Here is a 14,560-nt window from a genome sequence, read left to right on the forward strand (position 1 = left end):
GATTTTTTTTTGTGGTGATCCATGTAACTAAAAACTAACCAATCAACATAAAATGTTTTAAAATATAAATGACACAACCAATACACTAGCACTCTACTATTTTGCTAGAAACTCTTCGGTTTAAACTCTTTTGTTCCTAATCCACCCCCATTCAAAATTATGTATTCTTTTTAAAAATCTTAAAGTCACCCCTACTTAGGCGGTGTTTGGGAAAACTTTTTAAGCTTAAAAGTTCTTTTTGTAAAAGTTCTTTTTATTAAAGATTTTTTGAGAAAACAAAAGTCAAAAGTGGGTCTTAAAAAGTATTTGGGTAGTATTGTTTGACTTTTGAGTGTGATTTAGCTTTAAAAATCCAAAAGTTACAAAAAATCACACTTTGTTGACTTTTGAAAACTCACAATTTTCTTCTTTACAAAAAATTATTTTGAAAAGAACTTTTGCATCATCCAAACATCTTTATATCTTTTTATAAAAGTTAAAAGACAAAAATCATTTAAGAAGTTTTCCCAAACACCCTCTTACAGTCACCTCTACTATCGCCACCAACAACCACCTTCACCATTATTAGGCAACTCCGTTATGAACACCGTTAGCCACCTCTGACCTCAACACGTTCAGCCATATCGAGATATCACCACCAACATTACACATCGACGCTATTAACGACCGCAACCACCGAATCTACCTCTGCATTCTCTCCTAAAAGTACCACCACCACACCTAACACGAATAACTCTCTCCATCTATCTCTTTCTCTCTCTGTCTCCCCAAGATATGACTAAAAACCCGATTGTGGATCTTCAATATCTTTTCTAGATCTAGATATTGGTTTTTTATTTCTTTTATTTTCGTTGTTTTAGGTTATTGATCATATTTTATATGTTTTGTAGGCTTGAAACCGGAAAACCACCACTGTCTCACATTCATCTCAACCTCCTCCACCTTCTGTTACCAGAAAATCAAAGGAAAAAGAAGAAACGAACAAATAATGCAAGAAGGTGGAAGAAATAGGTTTTGCTATTGTGCAATGATAAAGGGTTTTGAAATCTTTGGTTTTGTTTAGTACCAGACAGGTTTTGCTATAGGAGTTGGTGTTTTATCTATCTTATTGTTTGCAAGTCTCGTAATTTTCTCAAACATCTTATTTGTTGTTCAGTAAAAGGCAACTTTGATTGTTTTTCTATATATAACTATTTTGATATGGCCCATATATAAATTTTAATGATATCTTTGGGAGAAAGTCATTGAAGACATGGATCTAAACACGACAACCTAAGGCCGGTTTAGTTTGTGTTATGTTCATAAGTTTTCAGATCTGTAATGTATTGTGAGTCGATGTTTATAATTTTCATATGTTGCTTTTTGTGTTTTCATTTTGCAATGTCTCGTGATGAATTAAGAAGCAAATAACAAAAGATGATAAAATTTCTTATAAACTTATTATTCATTGAACAGTGGAATTATTATGCTTAATATTTAGAATGTTATAAAAAAGAAGATTAAAAAATAATTTATGTCATAGTCAGTATAAGATTACATATTCCATTAAACATTTAATATCTCATCTATATCTTTCTCATTTTGATATAATAGTATGTATATATATTTTGATTAATTAGATAGGTAAAATAAACATTTTAATACATGTAAATTGAAAATATATTGTTTTGATAAGTAAATCAAGATTACCGAACGTACTTTTTATTTTTATTTTTTTGGAACGGCGAGCATGACACTTGAATTGTGGTGAACATGAAAGAAACTGGCATGTGTATCTGAGTTTCTTTTTTAAATCTTTTATACATTTAAAAACCAAAGATAACAAATGATGTATTGTTGGAAAAAGAAATGACGTGATGCTTTAAATTATATATAAGAAACTCTTTCCAAAGTAATTCAAAAGTCATTTCTAACATTTCTAACGTATAAAGTTTTTGTTTACCAGCAAATAACTTACACGGAAAAGTAAAAAGGAAATGAACCACACTATTGTAATTAGACATAATCGTTAATAATTATTTAATATTAAAATTAAGTTATTTGTTTATATTAATTATAGTTTATATTAAGTGAATATACAAAACCTTAAATTAATACATTTTTACTAAAATTTTAAGTGATCTGTGAGGTAAATACAAACTATATATGAGTAAATGGAGTACTATAAATTATATTATGTGAAAATAAATTATTTACAAATTCAGTATATCATTTTCCTGTTTTAAAGTTATAAATATCTAAGTTTTCTATAAAATAAAACTATTCCAAATATAAACTTCAAATACGAAATAAAACGAAAGGTCAAGCAAGAAAGGTCAAGCAAAAAAGAAAAGAGAGTTTGATATGAGAGTAGTTCTTGAAAAGAAAAAGTTTTGGATTAGATTGGTTTTAAGATAAAAGGTGTTGGAATCCTAAGTCGATGAGGACTTGGGGACCAAGCAATCTAGTTTATGAAAAGTTTAGTTTATGACAAGTTGGTCATAAATTTCCTAGTCTAATACAAGTTGGTATGTTAGGCTATATATACGTGTCCATAATCGAGTTTACGATTATGAGAACAGATTGTAAAAACATTGGTTTTGAGTGATTTTCCAATTAATCAAAGAGTTATTTTGGTTATTTTGTTTTGCATTCTTGTTTTCAAAACTTTAATTGGTATCAAAGCAAGGTGAAGACGGTGCCGGTTTGAGAGTCGGTTTCAAGAATACTGTAGCCTTTCGCTGTGGGGCAGATGCAGCGGGAATCGGGTTCGTTTTAAGGGGGTGTGGATTGTTTTTGAGCGCGAGTTGAAGCATCTCAATAGCAACTCCGATTTCTCTTGATCGGGCTTGTTCTACGGTAGAGAGAGAGAGAGAGAAAGAGAGAGAGAGAGACTAACCGGAGGCACATAATAAATGAACGGGAAGACATAAAGCGGGTAGCTTTGATTCGGCTCGTTTTGCGGGTGACGGAAGACGGTAAATGTGGTCGTGACCTAATCTTGTTGTTAGGTGGAAAGTTGCTCTCAGAACAAGCTTGATAAAGAGGTTGGGGTGGTGAAAAGAGAATAGAATGTTGATCGGGGTTGAAGAATTCTCTAGAAGGACTTAGAGATTGGGGGTAATTGTTGGAATCCTAAGTCGATGAGGACTTGGAGACCAAGCAATCTAGTTTATGGAAAGTTTAGTTTATGGCAAGTTGGTCATAAATTTCCTAGTCTAATACAAGTTGGTATGTTAGGCTATATATACGTGTCCATAATCGAGTTTACGATTATGAGAACAGATTGTAAAAACATTGGTTTTGAGTGATTTTCCAATTAATCAAAGAGTTATTTTGGTTATTTTGTTTTGCATTCTTATTTTCAAAACTTTAAAAGGGATATTGGAATGGTTTCAAAAAACATTATTTACAGAAAAACAATAGTAACTTTTTAATATATTAATATATATATATATATATATATATATATATATATATATATATATATATATATATATATATATATATATATGGGTAAAGTGAATATACCTAACAACCTTATATAAGCTTAGGTACCTAACCTCATCAAACTACGTCATTTTGCATTAAGTTTTCATTGCAATCATCCAAGGTTCTTAAACTTCATCCCTAAACTTGATTTACTTTAAAAAAATTTAGAAATTCATCATTATATTTCTCCTACATCCTTTCATTTGTAGCGGTAGGGTATGAAGCCCATCAAGTAGTATTCGATAGAAAGACGTGATGTAAAAGAAAGATATTGGTAAAAGTCCAAAGATTTTGGAAGTAATCAAGCTATGGGGTTGAAGTTTAAGAACCTTAGCAATTACAATGTAAATATGATACAAACCGATGTAGTATTATAGAGTTAGGTACCTAAGCTTATATAAGGTTGTTAAATATATTCACTTTACCCTATATATATATATATATATATATATATATATATATATATATATATATATATATATATATATATATATATATATATATATATATATATAGGTTTAGGTTCATTTGAAACCATTCTAATTTTGTGAGACCGTGAGACCAAATCTAAAAATAATTTTAAAATGCAAAATAAATAGAAAAATCCAAAAATTCTTTTTTTAAATATTATTTTCGGAACTTGAATTAACTAAAAAAATATATATAAAAAAAATAAAAAAAATTCCGTTTTTTTTTTAAAAATACGTGAAATATTCTAAATAGAATATTACACTGACATATTCTAAAAAATAATTTTAAAATGCAAAATAAATGGAAAAATCTAAAAATTCTTTTTTTAAATATTATTTTCGGAACTTGAATTAATTAAAAAAAATAAAAAAAATTCTTTTTTTTTTTGAAAAATACGTGAAATATTCTAAATAGAATATTACACTGTACATATTCTAAAAATAATTTTAAAATGCAAAATAAATAGAAAAATCAAAAAATTCTTTTTTTTTTAAATATTATTTTCGAAACATGAATTAACTAAAAAAAATAAATAAAATAAATAAAAAAATGCGTCTCACGGTCTCACAAAATATAGGTGGTCTCAAATGAACTTAACCCTATATATATATATATATATATATATATATATATATATATATATATATATATATATATATATATATATATATATATATATTACATAATCTTATTGTGTATTTAGCGATGATAAATTTATATTATACAGGTATATGACGTGTGAATGTTTAAATTACTGATTATACTTCTATTCTATAATATTGGCTTTAAAATAATAGAAAATTTAATTATAAAGAAAGAGCGTGGCAGTCGTGATATAAAATTGAAAAAATGATAAAGATTGTGTTGGATAGATAACTTCAAAAAGCTCCTAGACCCTCTAATCTATACATGTATGTTATTGATCGTCATCTCTGTACATTTTATTAACTTTTTTGATTTTATTATCATGTTATTTTTTAATATTTATAAATAGTTATAACAATATATAGTTATTCACTTATTTGCAAGTACGACCTATTTTATTTTCGTTAGCTTTTATTTATTGCAAGCTGTTAATTTTATAATTTAAATATCTTTTATAAATATTCGGATAAACAATAGATCATTATGTCGGCAATCACGGTTAGTTCGATTACTAATTCAAGCCCCATTATCTTAGAGCGTGTTTGACACAGAGCTTTTGGAAACGTTTGGGAACTTCTAACTTTTAGCTTTTGATAAAACGTTCTAATTTAAACAAAAAACTTCGTTTGACAGTACGAGCGTTTAACTTTTAGTTTTAACAAAACGTTCGGATTCTAAAAGCTACTTCATGTAGCGTTTAACAAAACGCTCCTGAGTTTTTGAAATCAATTTCCATAATTACCTTTAAAATTATATTTATATATTTATTTATTTTTAATCAATTGTCCTTTTATGTAATTTTATATATTTCAAAAATTTCCAACTACTTTTGCCAAACATTTATATAACAAATAAAAGTTACAGCTCTCCGCTACCAACTACCTGCTACACGCTATCAGCTAACCGCTACCTGTTTCCAGTTAACAACTATTTTTACCAAACACAGCCTTAATTTCAATTTAAATGTGTACGAATATCAAATCTTTTTAAATATAAATATGACTTTTGTTTTTTTAATGAATAATTAAGTTAATTTTTCAATTTTAATTAAAGTAAGAATTTATATTACGCTACAGTACTTACTACGTTCATTTTTAAAGTAAAATCCGTTTACCTCCACTAATTCTTTGTGTTTTTAAACATGATATTTCAACTCTTTTAATAAAAGCATTGTAATTATATTTTCAGCTCTTTTAATAAAAGCATTATAATTTGATTTTTGTACTCTTTTTAGGCTTATTTTTCAAAGTAAATTATCCTAAAACTGAAGTTTGGGACACTTAAGCATCAAAAAACACATACCAACCAAATAATCAAAAATTAAATCCAGAACAATAGATGACAACGGAAAATAAACCATTCGGACCCCGCTATTAGGCACATATTTAGAAACTATTTGCCGGAAAGAGTTATATGACACAAAACAACCCATAAAAAAGATTGAAACGAACTAATTGACATAAAAAGGATAATAGTCGCTGCATGGAAACTATCGGCCGAAATGAACTATCAGGCGCCGCTGCATCGTGCGGGTATCCTACTAGTATATATATATATATATATATATATATATATATATATATATATATATATATATATATATATATATATATATATATGGAAGTAAGCTCAGATAAAAACAGTAAATAGTGTGAAAACGTAAAAACACTATGTTTACACTATATATATATATATATATATATATATATATATATATATATATATATATATATATATATAGAGAGAGAGAGAGAGAGAGAGAGAGAGAGAGAGAGTTAGGTTCAAATGTTTTCAACAAGTATTGTATGCCTCTGACAACCAATCAGAATTAAACAAAAATGAATTCAATAATGAATTAAAAAGGGTATAATAGTAATCTTGGCCACATTTAATTTTGGTAAATATTTAAAACATTTAATGTCCAGGGAAATTAGTTTGTTAACCCGAGAAAAACACTCACCATTCGTCCTTAAATTGCTTCGTCAATCTTCACCAACGACTCCTTCATGATACCAGGAGAAGAAACCCACCATGTCGACCATCATCAACCTGACACACAATACAGATATGAAACCTAATGGTGCCCAATTCCAATTCACATTGAGCCCTAAACTCTCCACGGTCCGAGCCCTAAAATCTCCACTATCAATCATCAAGTTCCAAACCCATGACCACGGATAAAAAAATTTCTCCAATCAGCCTGTAAGTTTCTTTTTCTTCTAATGAACTCATTTTTTTTATTTAATTGACTTTATGTATTTGGTTTTGGATAAATGATTTTGTGAACGCCATTTCTGAAAAATCGATGATTGTAATCTGTTTGGATGTATTTCTTTGCATTTTATTTGAACCAAGCGGGTAAGTTCTTTCCAATTAAGATCTCCCAGTTCTGAAAATTCACTAGTGGAATCGGATATAGGTTCTCTTAATTCAAGTTTGGTATAGCTGCATTTGATTTTTGATTATCTCAACATCTGTAATCGATTTCTATCAATTTCCCATGATATCATGAATCTTTCTCCTGCTTTCGGTTCAATTTCTAGTGTTATGAAGGTGTTTGGTGTTTAATACAACTTGTTGAAGGTGTTTGACAATATTTCAAGGCAAATCTAGGACAATTGTATAATACACATAAGGTGTTTGATAAAATGTATAAGAGATGTTTCAAGCCAAATTCTCAGTAATTAACTAATTCCATATTTAAAGCATAGTTTCTAGTAATCTTAGACATGGATTTTGCTATATTCGATGTATTCTGTCATATTCTATGTGTTTTGTCAAAATGTATTCTTTGTTCTATGTATTATGCCATATTCTGTGAAAATGTTTCTGTCATATAGCATGTATTTTGTCAGAACTAATTGTAACATATATTTTATGTAATATGTATTCTGTCATATAACATGTATTTTTCCCTCTAAATGTTCAATGAAGTGCCTAAATATAAGGCTCCATCTTTTTTCATTGCACTTTTAGGATTACATGATTGTATTTTATTTGTTATACATATATTGGTTTTTAACATTTTTTGATCATTTCTTTGTCTATTTATAAGGATTATGGTCTTTATTGATACACATTATTATTCTAACTTCACTAATTGTTTTAGAAGAATTTTGGTTTGTTTTGATGATAATGCCTAACAAGTGTCTGTTGAAATGCCTGAATGAGAATCTAACAAATTTAACCTTGTAGTATGCGTTCTATCAAAATTACTAGCAACACATGTTTTATGTAATTGTTTAAAAAGGTAGTTAATTTGTTTGTGTATTATTTTGGTTGAATTTGTGATTTTGAATTTCAATTGCTATTATCCTTCGTTATTGTATATTAATATTAGCAGTAAATACGATACTTTTGAATGTATTCTTTGTATTCTATCAGAATGTATTCTGCCATAATAAAATCTATGTATTATGCTAGAATGTATGTTATATATTCTGCCATATTATATGTATTCTACCAGAATATAGAAAGTGATAATCAATTACAAGTAACATGTTTTTAACCATTATTAGTTTTTTTTTTTTTTTTTTTTTTTTTTTTTTTTTTTTTTTTTTAGGAATGACTGGAAGAATGCGTTGAAGACCTAATAGGAATAACTTGAAGAATGAATAAAGTTTGATCATACTTACAATTTAAGAATCTTGTTATTTTATGAGAATTTTATTCATTTTTGTTGATTTTCTTTTAATATATATATATATATATATATATATATATATATATATATATATATATATATATATATATATATATATATATATATATATATATATATATATTGAAATGTATACGACTTTTAGTCTGTAAGAATATGTATGAATTTTTATTTAACTTCGGATGTATAGAATATATTAGAATGTTGTTATTTTTCAACCTCAAATTCAAAAATTTTGTTTTTCTTCAATAATTTCTAATAAAATAAAATTCTGAAAGAACATCATTCTAACAAAAAAATATTCTGACAGAAAAATTCGGTTATGTTTACAAATTACATTAGAATTAAAATTGAATTAATTAAAAAAATCAGATTTTTTTTAAATTAGGAGAATTAATTATCCTTAAAAATCCGAAAATTTCCTTTTATAAATGTAGTTAATTATCCAAAATACTCTTTTGCTAAAAATTGTGAGATTATAAGGTACATGTTATCACATTGTAGTATCATATACTCTCAAATCATGTCCATTGATTAATTCCATCCGTTGGTCGAGATCTATGCATTCTGTCACACAATAGTTAGTAAAAACAAAATAACCTAAGCATATATATATATATATATATATATATATATATATATATATATATATATATATATATATGGGTGTGTGTGTGTGTGTGTGTGTATATATATATATATATATGAATTGGTTGGTATGGTATTTAAACTTTTGTACAATTACCGTACCAAAATTGTTTAATTGGTACAGTACTACCAACCAAACATGTTGGTTACCAAATATATTGGCTACCAACTTTATTGGTTCGGTTGATAACATGTTGGTTGGTTTTCCGTGGTACAATTTTGACGACCCTAAGACAAACCATCATCCTTACCCTTTTCATACTCATTATCATCATCTTCCATTGAGCAATCATCAAAGAAACCATCATCCTCATACTCTTCATATTCACTATAATCATCTTCCTCATCCTTTTAATCACAACTCTAATTAATTGTATCATTTCTGAAATCAAACCCAATACATCTTCCTTATAATAGTTACTGTACATAAAAAGTATGACCACCATTATTATGTCCACGAGCCATGCATTTCTTGAAATCTAAATCACACATCGGTAACTTCAAGCTTCTTGCCAATGTTGAATTTCCAATAGAGTAATAAAGGTTTTTGACTAAGCGGTTGCTCAAAACCTCATGCTACGAGGTACGTTAGTAAGTCGGGTGCTCCATTTGTTCAATGTGCATCATGAATTCCTATATATATATATATATACATACATACATACATACATACATACATAAGCTTTTATAGATTATGATAAGGATCACAGAAACATTAATCTTCCTTTAATCGTGCCTCCTCCATCTCTAACCGTAGTCTATAGCTTCGAAGGCCTCTCCTCTCCTTTTGGTCGTGGGTTTTCAAGGAAGAACACAATGAGAAGGAAATTGCTTGGGTTGAAGAAATGTATAGTAGTCATTCATGTCTTGCTCGTTTGATTACCAATGGAGGTGGTCATGCTTTTTGTGATAGGTTTTGTACAAACAATCCTATGTGTGCATGCAACCCTAGAATAGGATCTATGTTTTCACTATTAGATACACAACATTATGAACACATGAATAAAACCCTAAAGTAGATTGCTATTTTTGAAATTCATATATAAGGTTAGATCACATACCTCTTGTTGTTATATTGCAATAACAACTTAAATCTTCAAACCCTAAGTCTTGAAAGCAAGCCCCCCCAAGTGTAGTGCCTCTAATGGATCACAAACACCACAAGCAATTGGAGAGGATATAGAGAGAGAATGGGAGAGGTAGAAATCGGATCTAGATACCGTAGGGATCAAGTGGACGATTTCTTATACCTTAGGGGTCTTTATATAGGGTTTAGATTAGGTTTTCAGTCCTTATCCTTATCTAGTTGCTTGCCCACCAAGCAATCATAAGATAAGCCTTGATAACCCTTATCTCTTGGACCTTTGGACGATTTCAAGGATATCTTATCCCTTGAATTCGTCCACCCTATATCTAGGATAACCATTACCATATTTTGTAACTATCACATAATTATAATTCAGCCCCTCTAGTTTAATTAATTACACTTGATCACAAAATTAATTCCTAATTAATTATTGACCAATATTAATTAAACAAATATGATTTCTCCTTTAATATATTATTCTTATAACATATTAATAAATCATAATAACCTCTTTCTCTATTTATTTCTCCAGTCAAGTTGCTTTGGTGAAGGCAACCCAAAAGGACCATGCACAATCAGGTCAAGTACTTACCAAATATGGTTACGGGCTTAGACACTAATCCGACAATCTTCCACTTGGATAAGTGTAGTAACGACAAATTTAAGTACGACTCAATTAGCAATCGTAGCTCTCAAAGGCACTGTCGAACTCTGATCTTATCAGTACCCTATCCTTTAGATAAGGGATCATATATTCCTCCATTCTAGATAGTGTATAGACGCAAGACATGGATTGAAATCATTCTCTCACTCTATGTGTAGTTTCCTGATTTCCGATTTATGACGACTGACTAATTGAACAAATCAAATTAGCCCTAGCCCGGCCGAGCATTTACGTTTGTCATCACTAAATCATCGAGGGGCCCACAAATATCGCTTTTATCCCACCTGGTAAAAGTAATGGACAAACTTCGACTTAATGTTTTCTTGCACTCACTCACCAAATCACACACAATAATAAGTTTTATTACACCAAGTTACTGGTGCGTTTACATATTATCAATGTGCAACCGATTTGCAAGACACAACTCACACATCTCGGTTTCAAGAATACAAGATATTATCGTCTCACCAATCGCTCGTGATAGAATCCATGAAGCGATCCAAGTGAGAGTGGGTTTAATCCAATGCTCAAAATCATATTCATAAGCACTCATGAACATTGCAGCAAATCTTTGCTATGTCTAATACACTTTAGACAATCTACAAACCAATTCATGACAATCTTCTTCCATACCTACTTCCAACGTATGACCGACTGTGGATCATTTCGAATAATGAGATTATTATGAAATAATTAATTGTTCAGGAAGTCAAAACATGCAAAGTGAAACACAATGATAATACTTAATCTTATATGACCCCAAACCTTCATTTAATCACCATATTGATTACTCATTATCCATTGTTTAACGTTTCAGATAATCAACTTTATAACTTGAATCATAACCACAATTGTCCCATGCTCAAAGCATGCACACTTGGTTTCCTATGGTCCATACTTTGTGTAATAGATCAATTGAAAACTTTTCAAATGAAACTCATTTCACAATCCCCAATCTTTATAATTAGTGTAAGAATACCAAATTCTTGCCACCTTTTAGAATATGTCAAATTGTAATATTCTATGCAATGATTCTCTTGTGAAGTCTGTTGGGTTATGAGCATTCTAACACTCCTAAGTGTACATGCAACCCTAAATACCTTGGATCTATGTTTTCTCTATTATACATGCAAATATGAACATCCAAGGTATTATCCTAATCTAGCATACAAAACTATCAATATAACAAGATAGAATACATACCTCTTTGATGTAGAATGTCTTCATGAAGCTTGAGTGCCTAGTGCCCCAAGTGTGACACCTCAAATGGTTCACACAACACCAAATACACTTGGAATAACTTGAGAGAATTCTACACTTCATGAAAATCGGCTAGCCCTTTCTTACTCTCACTAGTGGCCGATTTTCCTCAAGAATAAGATGCTTATATAGTTATACAATTAGGGTAAACTCTAATTGTCATGACTTTCCATTTCCTTGGATCCATGGGTTCAAATACACCATGGAGAATCCATGGAGCATCATATGGGTTTTGGCCCAACTAGATAATCCATGGAGCATTAGCCCACTATACAAGTATGGATGATTTACACAATCAACCCATATATTTAATTAGTCTTCTTTTGATCACTTAATTAATCCTAGATTAATTATTGATCAATACTAATTAAATAATCTTATTATTCTTATTATTAATATACTAGAACTTATAATATATTAATAACCATAAGTGTGTTATTTCTCTCATTATAGTCTATCCAAGTGCATGATGCCATGCAACCCAAATGGACCATGCCGGGTCGGGTCAAGTCTTACCAATTATAGTTATGGACTTAGACATTAATCCAACAGTCTCCCACTTGGATAAGTCTAAAACTATTATTGCGTATGACTTCAGGAACCAACTAGCAATCGTAGCTCTCAAAAGCTTCTGTCGAACTTTGACCTTGTAGATGAACTCTGACCTTTGTTAATGACTTGTCCATTAGATAAGGGATCATATATTCCTCCATTCTAGATATCATATGGACTGAGACATGGATTATAATCATTCTCTTTGTCCATTTGTTGTTTCCCGATTTCCGATTTATGACGACTGACTAATTGAACAAATCAAATCAGTCCTGGCCCGGCCGAGCACTTCCATTTGTCATCATCAAATCATCGAGGGGCCCACAGATATCGCTTTTATCCCGAAGGTAAAAGGAATGGATAAACTTCGACTCATATGGCTTGTTCTACTACTTGTTGAATCATACACAAAGACACATTTTATAACATTGAGTTACCAATGTGTTTTCGTGCAATCAATGTACTATCAACTCATAGTAACAACTCATATCTCTAGGTTTGAAGAATATAAGATATTATCGTCTCATGATCACTCGTGATAAAATCCATGAAGTGATTCCAATGAGCGCGGGTTGAATCCAATACTCAGAACTTATGAGCACTCATAAGTGTTGTAGCCCTTTGTCCAACACCTTAGACCTCTACAAGCCAACCCATGACAGTCTTAATTCATATCTACTTCCAACATATGACCGACTGTGGATGGTTTGAATAACTTAGTCATTCCGGAAGAATAACCTAGTTTATTCGGGAAGTCAAAACATGCAAAGTGAAACACAATAATAATTGAATCCAATATGGTATCAAAACCTATGAACATAAATAAAACACCTTTTATTTATCACCATATGATTACACATTATTCATTGTATACTGTTTCAGCTATCAACTTTATTCTTGAATTTAAAACAATAGTTGTCCCATGCTCCAAGCACGTACACTATGTTTTCTAAACACTAGTCATGCCATACACCAAGTATGCACACTATGTTTGTCTATGATCTTTACTTTGTGAACTAGATCCATTGAACATAACTTCAATGATTCTCTTTTCACACTCCCAAATCCTTACTGTAAATACAAGAATTCCAAATTCATGTCATTTACTAAAATCTGTTAGACTCTAAACTTATATGCATTGATCCTCTTGTAATGATTATGCACAAAGTCAGAAAGACTTGGCAACAATCATTACAGAGTATTCCAAAGGAGATCAATTCCTTGGAAACAACCTTCCTGCATTAAGTTTCCTTGATCTTACACAGATTGAAATTTCTGACTTTGAAACATTTCCATATTCATTTTGACTATAACTTCTGAACAGGAGTTGCCTCCTTACAGATTATGTCAATATGGTCCTTCCAGAATTATCACTATACTTCCAATTGTCCTTGAGAAACCAATCTTTGGTAAACCTTAGATTGTCCTCGACAATTGTTTAATCCTTTTAGTCATATCCAGTTCTAAACCTTTTCCCTTCTTAATGCCCCAGGCATTTGGAAACTTTTAGAAAGGATGAATATAGCACATGTAATCGAACCTGTATCCGAAGCATATGGGACACGATTCATGATGTCTCACATAAAGACTAAACCAGTCTTTTGCTATAACATTTCCATTTCTATTTGCCAAGTTCTCATAATTCAAATTATGAAAAGGGATGCCGTAATCATAATCGAATTTTAGAACGCAAATAATGGACCCATATACAGAATTTCCTTATGTTGAGCCATTCCAACATGAAATTCATATATATCCTTGACTAAATGATTAAAACCTCACGATCTAAGCTTATAGATTTGAGATGAAGTATAATTTCCTCTCCCTTAATTATAGCAAAACAACTTTTTCCCAATTGAAACCTTTTGTTTTCTATAATTAACATTGCTAACTTGCAATACTTATCATAATTATCATGCTCCCACTAACATGATGATTATTAGCATAACACTTATGCTCCCACTAGCTTTGACATGTACTCAGAAAGCTCGACTTCTAGAAATCAATACTTTATTGACTTTCTTACCAAAGTTCAGATTTCTGATACTAGATTGTTTTGATAAGACTTTATCAAAAACATACACCTTCCCTTAGATAGCAC

The sequence above is a fragment of the Lactuca saligna genome, chromosome 2, assembly GCF_052625555.1.
Source record: "Lactuca saligna cultivar CGN05327 chromosome 2, ASM5262555v1, whole genome shotgun sequence".
NCBI lineage: Eukaryota > Viridiplantae > Streptophyta > Magnoliopsida > Asterales > Asteraceae > Lactuca > Lactuca saligna.